Consider the following 23,097-nt stretch of genomic DNA (forward strand, 5'->3'; position numbering starts at 1 on the left):
ATAGCGCTGTAAAAAAACGTAAAATTCGAGTGCTTAAAAAATGGGGCGGCTTGTTGCCTCTGCTCCCACTGCTAGGTGCGGTGGGGGCACTAGCAGGTGGAGCATCAGGTATAGCAAAAGCTGAAACGATGCCAAAGCTGCGAAAAAACAGTTAGAAGAAATACAACGTCACAATCGTATAATAGAAGCAACTGCAAGAGGCGGACGGGGGCTGTATCTCGCACCGTACAAACGAAGCGGAGGAGGGGTACCAAAAAAATTAATGTCAAAGAAGCGAACAAAAAAGTAACTGTACACGGTCTACCAAGATCTGGTGCTACAAGTAATATTCAATTATCTAACGTACGTCGTGATATACCAAATTTCCGTGGAGTCTTTATGCGTACAAGTCTACCGCGAAACGGTCCATTGTCTAATGAATGTGCAATGGTTAACCTTGATGATTCTAATGGTCCAGGCACTCACTGGGTTGCCTACATTAAATGTAATAATCTTGTAAAGTATTTCGATTCTTTCGGCAATCTGAAACCACCGACTGAACTCGTACGGTACTTCGATCCGCTTAGTACAATTTATTACAATCATGACCAATATCAGTCGTATGATACGAGCATTTGTGGTCAGTTGTTTGTTAAATTTCTAAGAGAACAGACGAAATGTCTTTAACATTTACGCTATCAGGACATGGTCATATATTGGATTCAAATTTTTTCCCTCCGATCAATGTGGACGACGGTCACTATGAACTGGGACTCGTAGATTTTCAAAGTTTCTACTTGATCGCCAATGTAGATGAGACGAATAATAATTTTTACTTTGGTAAAAATAAACTAATAACCATACCTACAGGTTGTTATGAGTTGTGTGCGATAAATGAATACTTGCGTATGCGGATGGAGTTACGGTATGATGATAATGTTATTATTCTGCGTGCCAATAATAACACACTGAAAAGTGAAATCAAATGTAAATATTCTTTTGATTTTACAAAGATTAATAATATTGGTTCTCTGCTAGGATTTTCGTCAGACCGCGTAATCCTACCAAACACTTGGGCTGAATCGGACGAATCTGTAAATATTTTAAAAGTAAATATTCTACGTATCGAATGTAACATTACCGCTGGTGCATATACGAACGGTAGACCACGACATGTCATCCACGAATTTTTCCCAAGCGTTCCACCAGGCTACAAAATCTCGGAAATACCGAAAAACGTCATTTACTTCCCAGTCATTGCAAGGGTAATCGATCGTCTCATATTACGTATTCTCGATCAAAACAATCGTCCTGTAAATTTTGGAAACGAGGAAATCACCATACGATTACACATTAGAAGATGTTGATTTATAAGAATACCGACTATTATAAACCAACATTACTCGATGAAACAATCAGTCAATTAGCTGCAACAGAGCTGAATACATCAGCTCAGAGTGAAATAGGGAACAACGTGATCGGTGACAAAAAAGTGTTGACAAGAAAAAATATAGATTTTTTACACTCATTGGGTCTGACTGTGAAGAAAAGAAATCATGGATCCATTGAACGTCACCGCACAGCCTGCATACGACAACCGCATCACTAAATTGGAAATACATGCTTACAATCCGTATGCGAATGCATCATTGGGAAATAGCGATGAAATTCGTATCCCAATACAACAGCAAGATTTGATTCTTTTGCCCAGTGGTAGTTACCTCTACATAGAGGGGAAGCTGATTGAAGGTACTCGTGCTGTTATTACACCTTTGACGGATAAAGTTATGCTGGACGCTAATTCCATGGCATTTCTGTTTGATGAAATTCATTATGAGTTGAACGGTATTGAGATTGATCGGTGCAAAAACGTTGGTATCACTACCAGTATGAAGAATCTCATATCTTTAAGCAGTGAAGAGAGTATAAGTCTACGTCATTCTGGCTGGTTCGTTGCCACTCAAGAGCGTGAAAATGTTGCTGACACATTCAGCTTTTGGGTTCCCCTGCATATGCTGTTGGGCTTCTGCGAAGATTACAAACGTGTCGTTATCAATGGACGCCATGAGCTCATTCTGATACGAGCGCGTAATGATATAAATTCAATATTTTCTTCGAATCAGTTTACCGATTCTGAGATTGAACTGCACCGAGTGCAATGGAGAATGCCTCAGGTAACTTTAAATGAATTTACCAAACTACAATTTCTACGCATTATCGAGCAGAATAAAAATCTCACCATGGCTTTTCGTTCCTAAGAGCTTTACGAATATCCCCTTTTACCTCCAACACAGCGACATACATGGGCTGTCAAAGCAGCTACACAATTGGAGAAGCCTCGATACGTGATACTGGCGTTTAGAAAAAATATGAAGAACGATCAATACTCGAATGTACTTAAGTTTAGTGATTGTGATATACGTGATGTTAAAGTCTATTTAAATTCTGAATTTTATCCGTACGATCGTCTCGACACTGATTTCATGAAATCTCGCTACTCCGTACTCTATGATATGTGTGTAAAGTTTTTCCACTCATATTATGCTGGAGAAAAATTGTCGAAACCAATGCTCGATTACCTAAACTTCTTGCAATACGGTCCGCTCTTTGTAATTGATTGTTTACATCAGAACGAGTCGGTTAAAACAGGCACGGTCGATGTTAAGATTGAAATCGAGTGTTGAAAAAATATTCCGAGTAATACTACAGCCTATTGCTTAATTATACATGATAAAATTATAGACTATAATCCGCTTACGAATATTGTTAGAAATGTAAGTTAGATATGTAAGGTTAGAAAAAAAAATAAAGCACTTTTTAATAAATATATATGAAGCATTTATTCACTCATTTTTTATAAAAATCACTTATTGTTTAATCTTAAATTCTAAATTATTATATTTCCCACCTGAATATTTCATGATTAAAATATTTTTTGATGCTGCATTTATCAGCTCCGTAAACTGATCCTGCGATTCGAGTAAGGCAACCATCCGGGCAGGGACATAAAACCAATCCTCCGTTGATAGTTTCGCTATTATCCTCATTCCATATTTAGTCTTTATTTTCATCATTTCAATTATGTCATATTCTTTATTTTCCTCGAGACTGTTTAATTTGACAAATGTCTTCTCAGAGATGAAAGCGAATGCATTAACTCCAGTTAAAAATGCCATTTTATCTAGACCCTGTATTGCAGAAAACTATTATCAAGTAACACGGTAGTGTTACGCGGCAAGTAATTAAAAAAATACGAGCCGCGCGACACTACTTACTTTTACGCAAAGATTGAACCAAACTATACCACTCGACACTTCCGATGGATATATTTTCCGATCAGTTCATTTAATGAAAATTTTAATGAAACTTTCATTATATAAATCGATTATAAGCTTTCGAATGAGACTACAAAAGTCTAAATCGGTACACTCAATGCTGAGATATCGAGATTGAACAATTACGATTAGCTATTTTAGTTTCAGCTTTTCTTCTTCTTCCGACCGAAAATTGTTGTCTCGCTCGGAAGTCTCACTCTTTCACAATAGAAGCCTATCAACGACATCTTCTGTCCTTCTCCACCACTCTTCCGATATAGTCCGAATGTGTTCGTGCTATAGGTGTGAAACAGATTCCAATATGGCCGCAACGCAGGCGCGACGTATATGTAGTATCCATCGAAGTGTTCGTTTTGTTAGTATGATTCGCACGTGAGTTTTCCACGTGAATTCATAGTTAAAATTTGGATGCATCAATTATATGGCAAAGATCCAGAAAACAATTAGATAAGTATTGTTTGTTAGAACAAATATTTAAATATTTGAGCAATGGTACTTTGTGATTTCTTTATTTTATAGGTTACAGAAAATAGAGTGACTAATGGAAAACCATGCGTTTATAAACGCTCATCAGATTCCAATTAATAAAGTAATTGGTTTCAAAATGATGCCAAAACAAGGAAAATAGTTGTGGTATAGTCTATAACCCTTAATACGCAGATTATTTAGTTTAGTTTCAATGCATCTTGAAGAACAAATTTAAAGTTAAATAACATTTTTCAATATCTGATTTTTATTTACTCAGTTTTAATATTAAATGTGTTTATCAATATTATTATTATAGTATGTGTTTTCAAAATTACAGATTGTGTTAGCAAAATGCAGAAAGCAGATGAACGAATGGCAGATCGAACAGATTACATATATAAAGGTAAGCAGAAACAAGAATTAAACATACATTGATCTTTTGTGACTTATAATTTTAATGAGGGGCCATTCCACGTCAAAACAGACAGATTTCGGAATACAACACCGATTTTTTTTTTTTTAATATGTGTTAATATATAAGAAAATACAAGACTTTTGGCGCTAGTTTGAGTCAAAAATCTTTTTTCGTTTCGGAGATACGAGCTGTCAAAGTTTGCAGTTTTACTGTTTTTGGTAAAAACACGTAATCTTTGAAAATTTATATCTCCGAAACGAATAAAGATAGAAGACTCTGGCTGAAACGAGTGTACTCAGAAAGAATCAACTTTATTAGAAAAATATAAAAAAAGACAGTTTGTTTTAATTGGTTAAAACTATTAACAATTAAAATAAACATTTGAATTAACAAATGTGTTGTCATGCTCTGACAATTATAAAAAAATATCAGGAATGTTCCTTGGATTGTCCTCTACAAAGAAAAAAATTAAAACGCGTATACTCTCTTGGTGTTCATAGTAAAAAAAATTATTTTATCACGACGCGCACGGCCAGAAGCGTCGTTCGAGCGGCGTAAACCGGTGAAGCGCATGCGTAACTGAGCGCGACTAGTCTCTACATGTCGGAATCCATCAATCTATGAATAATGCGAGTTAATAACATGTTTTAATTGTTTGTTTATGTTTTTATTACTATTATAAATTAACAATATATTTATTATTATTCTGCTTTATAAGCAGTCGTTATTTATTTACAAAATAATTAGCAATAAGACATTTGAACATGGCATTGAATATACAAATTATATACTAATTTATATTTACATATTTTATTAAATTATGGCAGAAGAAAATATTATGAATATGAAATTTCTGTACTGAAAATTTTTAACAAACTTTAACAATTGTATAATTATCTGATTGAGGAAAAGCTTTAGTTTGTAATTGTGTCTTTGAATCTATCGTTAAAAATGCACGATAATTTCTAGTTCCTTTAACTATTTTTACTTTTCAAAAAAATCTCGTTTAAATTATTTTAATGCTTATTAAAACACTTCGTACGAGATTTTTTTGAAAAGTGAAAATAGTTAAAGGAACTTGAAATTATCGTGCATTTTTAACGATATATTCAAAGACACAATTACAAACTAAAGCTTTTCCTCAATCAGATAATTATACAATTGTTAAAGTTTGTTAAATATTTTCAGTACAGAAATTTCATATTCATAATATTTTCTTCTGCCATAATTTAATAAAATATGTAAATATAAATTAGTATATAATTTGTATATTCAATGCCATGTTCAAATGTCTTATTGCTAATTATTTTGTAAATAAATAACGACTGCTTATATAGCAGAATAATAATAAATATATTGTTAATTTATAATATTTATAAAAACATAAACAAACAATTAAAACAGGTTATTGACTCGCATTATTCATAGATTGATGGATTCCGACATGTAGAGACTAGTCGCACTCAGTTACGCATGCGCTTCACCGGTTTACGCCGCTCGAACGACGCTTCTGGCCGAGCGCGTCGTGATAAAATATTTTTTTTCACTATGAACACCAAAAGAATATACACGTTTTAATTCTTTTCTTTGTAGAGGACATTCCAAGGAACATTCCTGATATTTTTTTATAATTGTCAGAGCATGACAACACATTTGTTAATTCAAATGTTTATTTTAATTGTTAATAGTTTTAACCAATTAAAACAAACTGTCTTTTTTTATATTTTTCTAATAAAGTATGATTCTTTCTGAGTACACTCGTTCCAGCCAGAGTCTTCTATCTTTATTCGTTTAGGAGATATAAATTTTCAAAGATTACGTGTTTTTATCAAAAATAGTAAAACTGCAAACTTTGACAGCTCGTATCTTCGAAACGAAAAAAGATTTTTGACTCAAACTAGCGCCAAAAGTTTTGTATTTTCTTATATATTAACACATATTTAAAAAAAAAAATCGGTGTTGTACTCCGAAATCTGTCTGTTTTGACGTGGAATGGCCCAATAGAAAGATGACCACTGTACAATCTTTCTGCCATTAATGACGTTTGACAGTTTACATGCTATTCGTAAACAGAAAGAGACAGTAGAGACGAATGATTAAAAATATATTGATGTTAAAAGAAAGAATGAAAACATAATGAAAGGAAAGTGATGAAAATATCAGTCAAAAGATAAACCGAATATAATTTTAAAATAATAATAAATTTTAATATTCTAAATAATTATTGTCAGTATTATAAATACTTAATTATATGTTTTAGCCTCTTTAAAAAGGATGGAAATTATCATGGTTATACGATAGATACTAATGAAATAAGAAAATCTGGAAAATGATATTAACTAGTGTAATATATTCAATATGATGGCAAAGCAATATGTAGAATATGTAGAATAAAACTACAGAAGTGAATTTTATATTGTCCAATGAGAAGCGATGAGCTGAATTTCATTTGAAGTTATTATATTTGTTATAATATACTAAATATTTTAATAACAAATAAGTAGTCCTTGAAATATTTTTTCAGATTTCATTTATATACATTAAGAGAGGTTGGTTGTGATGAAAATGTACGAGAACATATATTTACAATTACTTTTGATATACTGCGTACCCATGTGCAGAAGGTAAAATATAAATGTCATATCATTATAGAGCTGTGATTGGAGCAGTAAAAAATGTATGCACTTACTACCAAACTGCAATGGAAATGTTGGTTGAGGTGTGTATATTATTCATCATGATGTGGCTTTACAAACAAATTTTGAAAAATTTACTTGCTTTATGAGACAATTTTAATCTTTTAGAGAGGTGCTTATTTAGCCTGACAAACTCATCCAGAATGTATATTTTCTATTTGTTGATATATATTATGTTGCAGAGCCACGTGAATGACAACCAGTATACTGTTGATGGTTCAGGGACCAAATGTCGTATGGTGATTGTGCGTGAAAGAAGTTTATATTCTAAATGCGCGAAAAGAATATTCGTTAAGTTCTAAATGGTCCAGTTTGTGATCAGATAAGTACTGCATGATTGACAGTCAGATATGTGTTAGAATGATAAACACTTTTAAATCATTATTACGCATGATTTGATTCATCTTTGTGTTTTAATTGCAGTCTCTTTGAAATATTATTAAATCTATATTATGCATGAGATAACTCGCTTAACGGGAATCCGTATGCCGACATTGCAGGGCGAAAACTATTTCGCATGCAGCATCGTCATTTCTTGATGGATTTGCATTTTTGTAGACTTTTTGGAAACATAAGAAGATTACCTAGTAAAGTACGTTGGGGGATTTTGCGATTTAATTGTTGTTTCTCAATAATGTTAATATATTTATTTAAACAAAAAATGTTTTGCATTTTTTGTTAATTCTCCTAACGTAACTTAGTAGATAAGCTTCAGGCATTTCCAAAAACCTGTAATAACTTTACAATCCGCCAACAAATGATGCTGAATGCGAAACAGTTTTCGCCCTGTAATGTCGGTATACGGATTCCCCTTAAGCGAGTTACCTCATGTATAATATAGATTTACTAACATTTCACAGAGACTGCAATTAAAAAACAAAGATTAATCCAATCATGTGTAAAAATGATTTAAAAGTGTTTATCATTCTAACACATATCTGACTGTCAATCATGCAGTACTTATTTGATCACAAACTGGACCATTTAGAACTTAACGAATATTCTTTTCGCGCATTTAGCGTATAAACTTCTTTCACGCACAATCACCATACGACATTTGGTCCCTGAACCATCAACAGTATACTCTTTTTCATCTACGTGGCTCTGCAAAACATAATATATATCAACAAATAGAATATATACATTCTGGATGAGTTTGTCAAGCTAAATAAGCACCTCTCTAAAAGATTAAAATTGTCTCATAAAGCATGTAAATTTTTCAAAATTTGTTTGTAAAGCCACATCATGATGAATAATATACACACCTCAACCAACATTTCCATCGCAGTTTGGTACTAGTAAGTGCTGTGACGCTACGGTCTACCGCAATGGATAGCGTAGACGGGGAGGGAGGAGTGATCCCTCACCGTCAGCGTTCGCGTCCCAATAGGCGACTTCCTACAAGACCCGGGCGCCTTCGATATACCTTTTAATAATACTCGAATATTTATTTTTACAGAGGGGGTTCTAACCCTCGTACGCGAATGTCGGGGATAGGGTGCTAATACAATAACTCGTGACTTCGATTTAACTCTCTTTATTATAATCTCAAAGCTCAATACAATATCCGTTTTCTCTACGCGGTATTGGTGAGTTACGCTAGGTCCTACGGGTGAACGTGGCCGGAGTCGTGCGAACGCGATTGACGCCCCGATGACGCCGTAGCTAGCGTCGCGCTCGAGCCACTAGTTGGCATTCGCGGCGGTCCCACCGAGTCGCGCGGAACTCGCGCGCCACCGGCGGATCTCTACGCTAACTACTGCACGGCGCTACGCGGACGAGTCCCTATCCTCGCGCTTGCGCGTCTCCCAACGGTTACTCGCACTCACTCCGTTCCCGCGTACTCGACCACAACAACGACCCGGATTGTTTTGGTTCGGTCCCTAAGGTCGCGAGTCCTCACTAAAATTGAACTAAGTCCGCGGCCTTGAACCGACTCAAGGGAATGATCACGTCAACTGTCAAGCTCCTAACGGAATTATGGAATCGCGAACACTCGTTTAATTCGCGCCTCTACACTATGATTCTCGTTTATAGGTCCGACGGAATGACCACTCCGCTAAGTTGCCCGCTTACCCGTGATAGGAGAGCAGGGCCAGCGGTTCCCTATACAACCGTTCGGTGCTACGAGCCCTAAAGCCCTAGCACACCCCGGGACGTCACAGGACTTTACACTTAACGAATAATCACCCTTACTCCAGACTGCAAAAGCTGGCTTTCCTCTTAGTCTCTCTCTCTCCCTCTCTTTCTGCTCCTCTCGCTCTCTTTCGCTCTCTTCTCTCTCTCCGAGCAGCCCTTTTGACGATGGCCCGCAGGGCTAGAGTGTCCCGTCGTCCGGTATGTTTTCGCGGCTCCCTGGCAGTCGCTGCACTTTGATTATCAATTCCTGTGGCGGCTGTCAGCGGGGTCGCACAATTCTATCGGCGGCGGGGCACTATCCAGGCACTCGACGTGTCATCCAAGACCTCCAAACTACGTGTGTCGGGGCAGTCCGCGGGAGCAGGTAAGGCCCTGCGCCTGTCCCGCCGCTGCCCCGCTACACCCATCGCGCGGCACTAGGGAGCCGACAAGTTATCGATCCTAGATCAATACCTATCGGTTGATAACTCCCTAGTTCGTACGCGACCCGCCTATCTAGCGCTTGAGATTAGCAAAGCGCTAGATGGCAGCTATAGTAACGTTGCGAGAACGCAACGTTACAACTCCCCCCTCGTTAGGACCAACGTGGGGGTTGGTCAACTTCCTCCCGGTTGAAGTCGACCCTGGGGTGTCTCTGATTCAATTTAATTTCCTCTGGTGCGCGCAATCCTACAATGCTACAATAAAAAAAAAAACGCTCGCTTCGCACACACATACTTTATTACACACACACAAAATAATTCGGCCTACATAAACAACAATAATAATAAAAAAAAATAATTATCCGGCTCGATACAAAAAAAAAAGATATTAATCATAAAAAAATAGACTCTATACACAAAAAAAACTTAAACACTAGACACGGACAGACATTAAACGCTCAGGAGGAGGAGGTCCTCCTCCATAGCCTCCTCCTTCCTCTTCTTTTCCTCTTCCTTCTCCCGATCCTTCCTCTCCTTCTCCCTCTTCCTCGCCTCCTCTTTCTTCCGTTTCTCCCGTTCCTCTTCCCTCCTCTTCTCGACGGCAGCGCGGATGCGCTGTCGCCGAGCCTCATCTTCTTCCTCCTCCTTCTTCTTTCTCTCCTCCGCCCGCTTTCTTTGCTGGGCCCTTCCCTGGCCCTTCCGGCCACCCCGTCTGCCACGGTGGGCCTTCTTCTTCGGCTTGGGTACAGCCGATCCGATTCCCGCCGGTAGTGGCACAATGGCCGCCTGCGAGGGAGGGCGGATGCCCGTACGGGTGCGGGGTTGACCCGCTACCCGCCGGAGCATCTCGTTCTCCCTACGCAGCCGGCTCATTTCAGCCTCCCACGCGGCAGGCTGCGGGTCGGTGTACCCAGAGGCCGGGAACGGATGGTAGGCCGGAGGGTAGGGGGTACCCTGCGCAGAATAGCGGGACGGAGGGAGGGAATAGCCCTGGTGGTGGTGGCCGGGGAGGAGCTGTGGGTGGTGGGAGGGTGGCTGGTGGGTGGATGGGCCCACTGCTGGCAGGGGTCCTGGCAAGGAGATTCCCTGAAACCAGCAGTGGGTCACCACCTGCTGTAGGTACGGATCCATCTTCTGGAACAGGAGGAGGCATCCGTCATCTCTCCGCAAAAAAAATAATAAAAAAAATCACGCGACACACACATTCATCCATTCGTCACACATACATGTCCGCACTCAGGTTCGCGAGGGTTAGGTTGGGTCTCGACGTGGACGCAGGCGTGCCGTCCACGTAGACGGGGCGGAATCCGACGAATCGCTCACGATCGACATTTTCCGTTTTCCCGGAGCCCCTTTCCGTTTACCGGTCGGTTTTGGGGAAGGTACAGGGTCGTCGTTCCCTTCCTCCGCAACGGTTTCCTTACCCGGTTCGTCCGCGTTCGGGACGCAAAATGACGCGACGAACGGTTTTAAGTCCGAAACGTGGATTTTTGGATTGCTACGGCCTTGATTTTCCAGCTCGTAGACGACCGGTGATATTACGCGAACTATTCTGAAGGGTCCCTCGTACGCTGGTGCTAGCTTCGCAGCAAAATTATCAGCAGATGACGATAACGGTCTGCCGCGCCGCCACACCAAGTCTCCAATTTGATACCGAATATCGCGCCGGCCACGATTGTAATAGCGGGCCTGACGGGCACTCGCTTTTTCAATCTCTACCTGCACGATATCGTGGATCAATGGAAGACGTTTTAGTCGCGCCATCCAATTTTCTGGATCGCTCCTCAAAACCGTACGAGAGCCTTCAATCTCTCGCCGTAGATTCGGAGTAATTACTGGGTCTCGACCGAAGTTAACCAACGCGGGAGATACTCCAGTCGACGAATGCATCGCGGAATTAATCGCGAAACGGAACTCTGCGAGATGTACGTCCCAATCTCGATGGTCGTTCTTTACAAATATCCTAATCATCGTTTTAATTACCCGATTCACGCGCTCTACCGGGTTAGCTTGCGCGTGATACGGCGGAATCGTAAATTGTCTAATCTGATGCTCATTTAAAAATTTGGTCACCTCTTTATTAACAAACTCGGTACCGTTATCGCAAAGAAATATTTCCGGTGATCCCCAACGGTAAATAACCAGCTCGCTAAAAGCTTTTAGGATGCTTTTGGCGTCAGCTGTGCGGAGCGCTCGCATTTCCACGTAACGACTAAAATTGTCGAGGAAGACCACTACATAACGCTGTTGGGCCTTACTCGGCGGAAAGGGGCCCATTATGTCTCCCGCGACAACGGTCCATGGGCGCTCCACTACCCGAGTTCCCATTAGTCCTGCAGGGGCAAGTTGAGCAGCTTTATGTTGCTGACATACTTTGCACCCGCGCACGAATGCTACGGCGTCTTTGAAAACTCCCGGCCAATAGTAATCTTTGCAGATTCTAGCGTGAGTTTTCTGAACGCCAGCATGTCCGGCGGAAGTATTATTATGAGCTTCCTGCAGGGCTAATAGTCGAGCCTCCCGCGGGAGGACTAATTTCCACGCATCATAGTCGCAGCCTATCGTTTCGAGTATAGCGTCCGGCCTATGGCAATATAACCGGTTTCCTTCAACTTTCCAGTCGGGATAAGCCCGTGGTCGCTGGACTACCTTTTCTCGGCGCGCGGTATACCACGGGTCGCTCTCGAAATCAATACGCGACTGTGTGACCAGTTTTCCATTCGAATTACTATTACTTATTTCGCCTACCGCGGAGACGTCCTCATTTTCGGTATCTGTAGGGATGGCGCGGGATAACGCATCAGGCACGTGATGCAACGCGCCTTTACGATGAACTACATCGAACGAGTGGTGTTGTAGCTCTAGAGCCCATCGACCTAGTCTCCCTACCGGATCTTTTAAGTTATGTAGCCAACGTAGGCTACTATGATCCGTGACTACCGTAAAATGGTATCCTTCGAGATACGGTCTTAACTTCCGAATTGCCCACACGACAGCGAGACACTCCTTCTCGGTCGTCGTGTAATTCCGCTCTTCTTTAGTCAGTACGCGATTAGCGAACACTATCGGATGTTCGTCAGTTCCGTGTCGCTGCGTGAGTACTGCTCCTATTGCATAATCGCTAGCATCTGTCTGCACTTGGAAAGGTCTCGAAAAATCGGGCCTCGCCAAGACAGGGGCTGAGCACAGCGCTTCTTTCAATCGCTCGAAGGCCGCTTGTTGCTCTGTATCCCAATGCCAGCGCACTCCTTTATGCAATAGTAAGACGAGCGGAATTTTATCCTTCGACAGGTTGGGTAGGAAACGCGCATACCATCCAACCATCACTAGGAAGCGGCGCAGTGTTTTTAAATCTTTTGGCGGCGGATAATTCATTAACGGTGCGGTTCGCTCGGGATCCGGAGCTAAACCATTACGATTGATCAGATACCCAAGGAACCGAACCTCCGACCTGCAAAATTTACTCTTTTCGCGATTGATTTCTAAACCCGCGAATCGAATAATGTTTAACACCCGCTCTAACCATCCTAGGTGTTCCGCGAACGTGTTCGTTACGATAATTATATCGTCCAGGTAGACGAACACATACGGATCAAATTCAGGAGGAATTAACTGATCCATCATTCGCTGGAACGTCGCAGGAGCATTCGTAAGACCGTACGGCATACGCCTGAATTGGAAGAGTCCTTTTCCGGGTACTATAAACGCTGTAATTTCCCGACTCTCGTCTCCTAGCGGTATTTGGAAGTACGCTTGACTTAAATCTAACGTCGAAATGTATCTCGCGTGGCGGAGTTTATCGAGAATGTTATCGATATGCGGAATCGGGTACGCGTCTTTGCGCGTTACCTCATTCACGCGTCGAAAATCTATGCAAAATCGATATTTCCCGCCCGGTTTTGGTACTATAACCGGACAGCTGGCCCACGCGCTCATGGAGGGTTCGATAATCCCTTCACCCAATAATTTATCGACCTCTTCGTGCGCTACTTTATAGATCACCGGCGACACTCTCCTTGCCGCTTGGCGGATTGGAGCCTGACCCTGGACATCTATATGATGTTTGACCAGGGTAGTCGCCGGGACTGGTCCGACTATCTCGGGGAAGTTATCACTTAGAAACTTCTCTAGTACCACGTTTTGCTCGCTAGTCATTTCAGCGATAGCAAAACATGAAGATACGTGTGTCTCATTTGAGCTTGCCGCGTTTATTTTCGCGAATCTCAAATTTACTCGGTCGCGCGTTTGCCATAAATCGCGCGAAGTATCAATTATAACTCCGAATAATCGGAGAAAATCCATACCGAGGACACAATCGTAGTCTAAAACCGGTACCACGCGGAAATACATTACTTTTCTCGTTTTTCCTAACTCTAATTCTAGCGCAATAACCCCTATTACTCGTGTTTCCGTACCATCGGCAGTACGCATTACTTTATCTTGCGACCTGTCAATCTTCGCTTGGATTCTTTCCAGCGTTCGATGTCCGAGGTACGATCGCGATGCTCCCGTATCTATTAGTGCCGGAAAAATTTGTCCAAATAATTCTAGCTGCAAATAATAGCGGCCATTGGTATTCGGTTGATTAGGAGACACATCACTCCGAACACAGCGACGAGTTCGGATTGTGATGTTCCCTTTCCCCCCTACCTGGCCAAGAGTCGCGGTGCGCTCCTTGGACAATAATTCGTCCAAAGCACACAAATGATCGGATAAACTACTCGGTTCCGTTTCATTTATCGAATCTTCAGGGTTACTTTCTAATGAAGGTCGTCTTCCTACTTCTGAGGTAAAACTACAAACGCTCTCTTCACTAGAATCTTCAGCGCTAAGGTCCGGTCGCGTCGAATTAGGCTCATCTTCTGACTCCGAGGTCGAAGAGTCCCGCACATCTTTTTGTTCGCTTTCCGACGCGTAATCTTCGTAATCCGTGCTACTCACCGTTGAGTCCCTCCACGATTCGGGGTCAGTAAATCGTACTGTCCTACCCGATTTACGAAGATTATCAGCCGGGCCCGCGCGAGCTTCTCCCGCGAGCCCTACTGCCCGTTTCCCGAATTTCGCGCATTTTCGTACACGTTATTCAATAAGCTTTGACCTACTGTTGATGTGGACGTCGTGGGTGGCCACTGCGCTTGGGTATGAGCCAGCGCAGGAGTGGTCACCGCGTGCGCGTATGTAACCGGGTGTTGTTGCATTGGAGCATGCATCTCTGGAGGTTGTTGTACCCACCAAGGTGCAGGAGGAGCCATGGCTTGCGCCGGCTCACGCGAAGGGCACTCTCTTGCGTAGTGGCCTCTTCCTCCACAACGGCGGCAAATCGCGCTATCCCGGAATTGGTAATTATTCCTTTCCTGATATCGCGATTGCCCAGTTACATATCCTCCTGGCGCTTTAGAGGGGGAGGATTGTGAACGGTGACTCTGTTTTTGTCCCGCAGCGATCGCTCCAAGTTCGTCCGAAGAACTACTTCGATGCCCGCTATGGCCAGAGTCTCCTTTCCTCTTCTCTTTGTCAGAGTGTCGTCGGGAAGATCTACTAGAAGACTTCTTGTTAGATCCCCGCGAACTCTCTGACCCAGAGCTGGAGTCGCTGGTCGATCCAGACGATCGTCGTTTGGATTTCCCGCGTCCTCCTCTCCTCGAACGCGATTTTTTCTTTTTCGGCTTCTCTTCATCCGACTTCTTCGCGTTCCTGCCTGAGGATTCCTTTTTCGGCTGTTTCTTGTCCGTCTTTGTATCATTTTTCTCTGAAACGGCAGAGAGAGCTTCCCGATTTTTACGCGACGATTTTTCCTCTTCGCGTGTCTTCGTAGCTCCAGGCGGTGGTTTATACGCCTTGTCTATCTCTGCGGTTTTCTCAATTTCTCGGCCTATCTCGCGCAAGCCCGCGAACGAATCAAAATCTCTCCGAAACATTCTGCGGCGGTAATTAGGACGTAAGTTTCTACAAACTAGGTCCAATTGAACCGAGACGGAAGGGGTCGGCCTAATTTCCTTCAAAATTGACCGAATACGCACTAAATAGGCTTTTATTGCTTCGCCCTCCCTTTGCGTCTGCTGTCGCGCCTTCTCCCATTTCGCGTCGTTATCCTCCTCGTCACCGAACTGGCTGAGGAAGGCCTCGCGAAAATCGCGCCATGTCGAGTAGGAATTGCCTTCGACCTTAAACCAGTCTTTGGCTTCCCCGCTCAACACAACCGGGAGAGTTTCCCTGATTTCGCCGAAAGTCAAATCCGAAACGTTCCGGCAATGCTCTAAATTCTCGATAAAATCGTCGGCGTCATCTACATCGCGACTCTTAAACCGAATATTCCACTTTCGGAAGGCGTCTATTACGCGCGTTCCTCGGCGGGTAGAATGCCTCGAACTCGATCCACTCGATCTTTCCGGGCTCGAGGACCTATCGCGTGCTCTCTGTTCCGGGGAGTGTCGGCGGCGATTGGTCGCACTCCGATAATTTCCCGACGAATTCCTCCTATCTTCGCGCGGGAGAGGCCTCTCCGGTGCCCTTACTACCGGTGCAGGTCCTTGCGCTCCTGCCGACTGGTACGCGATTACCAGTTGTACGATACTCGCCAGTAATTCTGGTGGGATCGCTCCTACTGTCGCGTTTGCTTCCCTCGGATTTGCTAAGCTCGCGTGGGGTTGGTCGCGTGATTCCGAGAATCGGTCGTCACGATCACATTCTCGGAGACTCGACCTGATCGATTCCGACTGGAATGTCACTCCCCGTTTCGGTTTCGGCGTCAATTTCCTATGTTTTTCGATACATGTCAGGTCAGAGTCACTACTCGCTTCTGACATGTCTTGTGATCGCGATGCATTTTCTTCACGCGGCGTCACAAATAATTCGCGAAACCTATCTTCGGATTGTCGGTTGCTTTTCGGAACCCGCTGCGGCGTTATTAAATCGGCCGTGTTCGCGTAAAAAGCTTCCGCCGTAACCGTGGACGGTGTGGGGAGAGGCTGGAGTGGTTCCTGAGGAGTGGACAGTTCATCCTCTCGCGGATTCCACTCAGCTGCTCCTGGACCAAATTTGTCTCGGAGGTTATAGCGCACGAAACGATCGCGCAGCTGATCCTCCGAACAATCACGCACTTTCAATCCGGCGCTACTTAGCGCCGAAATGAGCTTATTGCGTGGCATGTCCTTCGCAGTCCGACGTAACTCATTACGCTCCGAAAGTATTTCGCGATCACGTCGCGAAATGCTACCTTCGGTGGCCTTGGACCTATCCGAATCCGACATGGTTCCTAATTGCGTGTGTAATAAAAAACTACGCAGAATCCAAAAAAAATTTCTTTGTCTCAACCGGATCGAACAATTGAGGGATTAAGGAAAATTATCTAAATAAAGTAAAATTCCTTAATCCCAGCGAAATTCTGCTTAAAATTCCCCAAGTCAGTCCAAAACCCCTCGCAAGGGTGAAAAGAAAAAAAAATTTAATTCCCCCCCCTTACGAGCAATTATGGACCCAAAAGGGAGGAAAAACAAACAAATTCCGCTCTTGATCGAGTCCGGGAGCCTAAAAGGTGCTAAACGCGATAAATATGTGGAAAGCGTGAAAAAAAATTTTATTAAAAAAAAATTTTTTTTTTATTAAAAAAAAAATTTTTAATTAAACCAAATTGTTCGTAATCCCAAAAAAAAGGTAATGTTGCCCTCTCACTAAAAACTATCCTCCAATCCCCCAAGCTATAAATTAGCACTCTACCACGCGCACGAGGCCTCACTCCGTGGGCCCCACGTTGGGCGCCAAATTGTGACGCTACGGTCTACCGCAATGGATAGCGTAGACGGGGAGGGAGGAGTGATCCCTCACCGTCGGCGTTCGCGTCCCAATAGGCGACTTCCTACAAGACCCGGGCGCCTTCGATATACCTTTTAATAATACTCGAATATTTATTTTTACAGAGGGGGTTCTAACCCTCGTACGCGAATGTCGGGGATAGGGTGCTAATACAATAACTCGTGACTTCGATTTAACTCTCTTTATTATAATCTCAAAGCTCAATACAATATCCGTTTTCTCTACGCGGTATTGGTGAGTTACGCTAGGTCCTACGGGTGAACGTGGCCGGAGTCGTGCGAACGCGATTGACGCCCCGATGACGCCGTAGCTAGCGTCGCGCTCGAGCCACTAGTTGGCGTTCGCGGCGGTCCCACCGAGTCGCGCGGAACTCGCGCGCCACCGGCGGATCTCTACGCTAACTACTACACGGCGCTACGCGGACGAGTCCCTATCCTCGCGCTTGCGCGTCTCCCAACGGTTACTCGCACTCACTCCGTTCCCGCGTACTCGACCACAACAACGACCCGGATTGTTTTGGTTCGGTCCCTAAGGTCGCGAGTCCTCACTAAAATTGAACTAAGTCCGCGGCCTTGAACCGACTCAAGGGAATGATCACGTCAACTGTCAAGCTCCTAACGGAATTATGGAATCGCGAACACTCGTTTAATTCGCGCCTCTACACTATGATTCTCGTTTATAGGTCCGACGGAATGACCACTCCGCTAAGTTGCCCGCTTACCCGTGATAGGAGAGCAGGGCCAGCGGATCCCTATACAACCGTTCGGTGCTACGAGCCCTAAAGCCCTAGCACACCCCGGGACGTCACAGGACTTTACACTTAACGAATAATCACCCTTACTCCAGACTGCAAAAGCTGGCTTTCCTCTTAGTCTCTCTCTCTCCCTCTCTTTCTGCTCCTCTCGCTCTCTTTCGCTCTCTTCTCTCTCTCCGAGCAGCCCTTTTGACGATGGCCCGCAGGGCTAGAGTGTCCCGTCGTCCGGTATGTTTTCGCGGCTCCCTGGCAGTCGCTGCACTTTGATTATCAATTCCTGTGGCGGCTGTCAGCGGGGTCGCACAATTCTATCGGCGGCGGGGCACTATCCAGGCACTCGACGTGTCATCCAAGACCTCCAAACTACGTGTGTCGGGGCAGTCCGCGGGAGCAGGTAAGGCCCTGCGCCTGTCCCGCCGCTGCCCCGCTACACCCATCGCGCGGCACTAGGGAGCCGACAAGTTATCGATCCTAGATCAATACCTATCGGTTGATAACTCCCTAGTTCGTACGCGACCCGCCTATCTAGCGCTTGAGATTAGCAAAGCGCTAGATGGCAGCTATAGTAACGTTGCGAGAACGCAACGTTACAGTGCATACATTTGTTACTGCTCCAATCAAAGCTCTATAATGATATGACATTTATATTTTACCTTCTGCACATGGGTACGCAGTATATCAGAAGTAATTGTAAATATATGTTCTTGAACATTTTCATCATAACCAACCTCTCTTATTGTATATAAACGAAATCTGTAAAAATATTTTAAGGACTACTTATTTGTTATTAAAATATTTAGTATATTATAACAATTATAATAACTTCAAATTAAATTCAGCTCATCGCTTCTCATTGGACAATATATAATTCATTTCTGCAGTTTTATTCTATATATTCAACATATTGCTTTTCCATCACATTGAATATATTACACTGGTTAATATCATTTTCCAGATTTTCTTATTTCATTAGTATCCATCGTATAACCATGATAATTTCCATCCTTTTTAAAGAGGCTAAAACATATAATTAAGCATTTATAATACTGACAATAATTATTTAGAATATTAAAATTTATTATTATTTTACAAGTATATTCGGTTTATCTTTCAATGATATTTTCATCACTTTCCTTTCATTATGTTGTCATTCTTTCTTTTAACCTCAATATAATTTTCTTCTTTCTTCTCTATTGTCTCTTTCAGTTTACGAATAGCATGTAAACTGTTAAACGTCAATAATGGCAGAAAGATTTTACAGATGTCATCTTACTATTGGCAACAATCAATTTTAAGTTGGCATTATCAGAGATTCGCCAATCAGCGCGCTAAGATTCCATTCTATCGAGTACTATAGTCAACTAACACGAAATCTCTTATGTCCTGCTGCTGTTAGAAAAGGACCCTGTAGATGCTTCAAGAGTATTCAACTGTGACGAAACGAACATTCAATTACATCCTAAACCGGATATAGTATTAGTGGAGAAAGGTGCACGTACAGTCAACAAGATTATTGATGCTCCGGAAAGGGAGAATGCAACAGTATTGTTCATGTACAGGGTCTTTTCCTAACAGCGGAGCATAGGAGATTCGTGTTAGTTGACTATAGCACTCGGAATGATCGAATCTGAGAGCGCTGATTGGTTAATTTACGTAGTACCAACAGATAATAAGCCGTTACCAATAGTTGGATACAAAAAATGAGAATCATCCGCCATTTTGGTGTGGAGAAATGTTTACATGCTGATCGTAGCAGAAAGAGGTGTAAAATGGGAAAATGTCAAATGTTGTTGTTACTAAAGTAAAAATTGAATACTTTGAATGAAAATGAAGAATATTCGTACTTTCCATTTATTATTTTCAATTTTTACTTTAGTAACCTTACCATTTGACATTTCTCCATTTTACACCTCTTTCTGCTACGATCAGCATGTAAACATTTCTCCACACCAAAATGACGGATGATTCTCATTTTTCATATTCAACTATTTGTAACGGCCTATTATATGTTGGTACTACGCAATATTGACCAATTAGCGCTCTCAGATTGCATCATTCCGAGTGCTATAGTCAACTAACACGAATCTCCTATGCTCCGCTGTTAGGAAAAGACCCTGTATAAGCATCGGGTACAAAGGCACCACCTATGGTCTTGTACAAATATGCATCTGATCTCCCAAAGAAAATGTTACAAAATTTTCAAAAAGCTGGGGTGTTGGTATCTCTGACACTGGATGGATGACCACAGAAACTTTCTACGAATACATTACCAGAGTTTTTTAGCCATGACTAGTGAAAAGTAAAATAGAATTTCCAGTTGTTGTGTACAATGACCGCCACTAATGGCCTGCAAGATTTTTTTGATGCGTTTAGGAACCATACCTCCCTATGGATTCTTCCCCGCCTGGACCAGTTTCTACATTGAGTGACTGGAAAGAGTAGAGGGGGGCATATGACGTATATTTATATATAGATGGTGTTATTGAACAATTTGTATATCTAATACGAATACTAAGCTTCACGTTTCGTTTTCATAGTTTTTGGCCGATTGTTTTGATTGACGAAATACTATTATTGGAGGCAGAAGACATTCTTCTTTCGTTTAACGATATTTTTAGCTTTACGTTGCATATTGCTAAATGGTAATCATTTAAATAAAATTCGAGGAGAAGGCAGATATTTTCAGATTAGTGGCAGCTAGAAATTTGACGCAAGCATTAAACCTGGAAGGATATCAAGAACAGTACAAAATTATTCCTGCGAATATGTTTAAATATATATTAGCTTTTTAAAATTACTCCATTCGCGAGCCTTAACTATTTTATAAATACTGTTACTTGTATAAATAAAAGAAATATATTATATGCCTTCGCGTATAAAATGTATATACCCATTACGATATATCTGTTATAATTCATAGTATAATATATAAACGTAATCTAAATAAAGAAAAGAAAAGTATTTTGAAAGATTAATTCATTATCCTGTATCCTACTTTCAATATATAAGATTTTCTTCCATCTTCATTTAAAATGCAGGACAGTTATTCAAACTAAATACTGACAGCCAAATCTACTAATATTTACTGAACCTAAAACAGCAAAGAAAATAAATTTAGATATAACAAGCACGAAAAATTACTACTATTAATTGCCATATTGATACATTTAGATCATATTTAAATTATACCAGAATAACAAATCTTTTTTTAATATTTCCAATTTCGTTTCTGCATGGAGATTCCAAATTCGAAGCAACAGAATGGACACATAGCCTGGCCTCATTTATATTCATCCATTGGATGTAGCTCATCAGCTTTGTTAGAAAATTTGACCTGCGAAACATAAGAGAAACTACAAAGGATCATGTTTGAATACATTTTATATATGATTATCAATAATATTACTTATCTAAGAAAACAGGTTGGCTTTTATAGATGTGGAGAGCATACTGCGTATACTATCTGAATCTGTGTTCCATTCCTTAGCGTTGCTTAATTCCTCTGGTTGAAATCAGCATGACGTATACACTTTACTCTTGGTAGAACTTTCCGTAGAACCTTTACACCTGGGAAAAGAGACATTATAATTAGCACTAATTTTATCAATTAATTATATATGATAATAAATATGCAAGGATCTGCATTCCATTGAAAAAATTATAATAATATTTTTTATTATGTATTTCTTATATAAATTCATGAATCTATTTGTTTATTACATTTTTATATATTAAGTTAATTTTTACAAAAAGTATATTACATTTTTCCTTAATATGTAATGTAAGTTTTTAAAAGTATACAAAATTTATTATACCTGTTTTCTTCGATAATCCAGAAAAGTCATTAAAAAATGTATAACTTCACTATAACTGATTAATATTTTCCAACAAATTAAAACTCATTAACAATTTATACTAACACTCGTTTGATTAAAAATCCGCTCTGTCAGACTGACATTTCTGCACTTTTCACTACTCTCACAAGACTCACAGATAGGTCCAGTGGTATAGACTCACCAAAAAATCACCCAGAGGCGTAGAATTATTTTAGACAAAGACGCAGATAGAAATCCATTAGTTAGAGAGAGAAGTGCAATGGCGACGTCCGAGATAGGAAAATATGAAACGAAGGCCTGGAGAAACCACGTTGAACGTGGAATAAGGCTCTTTCTTTCTCTTTAAGGCATATAAAAAAGGATAGCCTATCATACATATCCTATACTCTTTCCAGTCTTTCACTGTAGAAACTGCTACAGGCGGGGAAAAATCCATGAGGTGACAAGGTTCCTAAACGCATCAAAAAAATCTTGCAGGCCATTAGTGGCGGTCATTGTGCATGGATAGGCATGCATCGCATGTGACTATGCCACTTGTAAAGTTCTGTGTAGAAAAGCAAATAGAGCTTTTTACATTGTTCTCACATTCGACACACATTACCCAGCCTTTGGACATTGGATATTTTCATTCGCTCAAAGATGTATATAATAAAAACGCTGCTCCTACGTGGAAAACCAAAAACAATAACAGACGACTAAAAAAATAAGATTTTCCTAGAGCCTTCGAAATTACATTAGAGTTATTTAAATAAGTGAGAAAAGTTATTATAAACGGGTTTAAAGCTACAGGATTGTATCCATTCAACCCTGATAACATGGATTATAATGTGCTGCAGAAAACCAAATAGAGTAAAAAGAAGACTAATGAATCTGAAAAGTTTAACGAAAATGAATCTCTTAAGAATATTTTAACAGAAGAAGATTATTTACAACATTTAGAAAAAAACTTACCTTTATCACTGCTACTTTTGTTTCAATCTTGTGAAGAATCAGGAGAGTGGATAGGTTCAGTAGAAAACAAAGGGTTATTTACATACTGGCTTATACTTAAAAAGAAAACTTCTGGTTAGAGTTTAATTTATAATTAATATTATTTGATAAATTTAGGTAATGATTTATTTTTTACTTAAGTCAACTTCTAATAGGTAATAATAATAATTTATTTACAAATAGTGAAAGAGTTAAGCCTAGAATTCAGTCAATAGAAACCGTATTAGTGTAGCTGTAAGGATTCTATGACC

The 23,097-nt window shown here is 41.1% G+C and overlaps 1 long non-coding RNA gene across 1 annotated transcript; it reads right to left on the reverse strand.

Moving 5' to 3' along the window:
- Positions 1–20,510: 20,510 nt before the first annotated feature.
- On the reverse strand, positions 20,511–21,978 carry LOC136783619 (uncharacterized). The gene is made up of 3 exons (XR_010824292.1): positions 21,836–21,978; positions 21,210–21,587; positions 20,511–21,111 (listed from the first exon to the last, which is right to left on the reverse strand). It is a non-coding gene; the product is annotated as an uncharacterized lncRNA (long non-coding RNA).
- Positions 21,979–23,097: the final 1,119 nt, after the last annotated feature.

Source organism: Prorops nasuta, unplaced genomic scaffold (assembly GCF_024137725.1).
Source record: "Prorops nasuta isolate Cenicafe-Biocafe unplaced genomic scaffold, Cenicafe_Pnas_1.2 PNAS00034, whole genome shotgun sequence".
In the NCBI taxonomy this organism is placed as follows: Eukaryota; Metazoa; Arthropoda; class Insecta; order Hymenoptera; family Bethylidae; genus Prorops; species Prorops nasuta.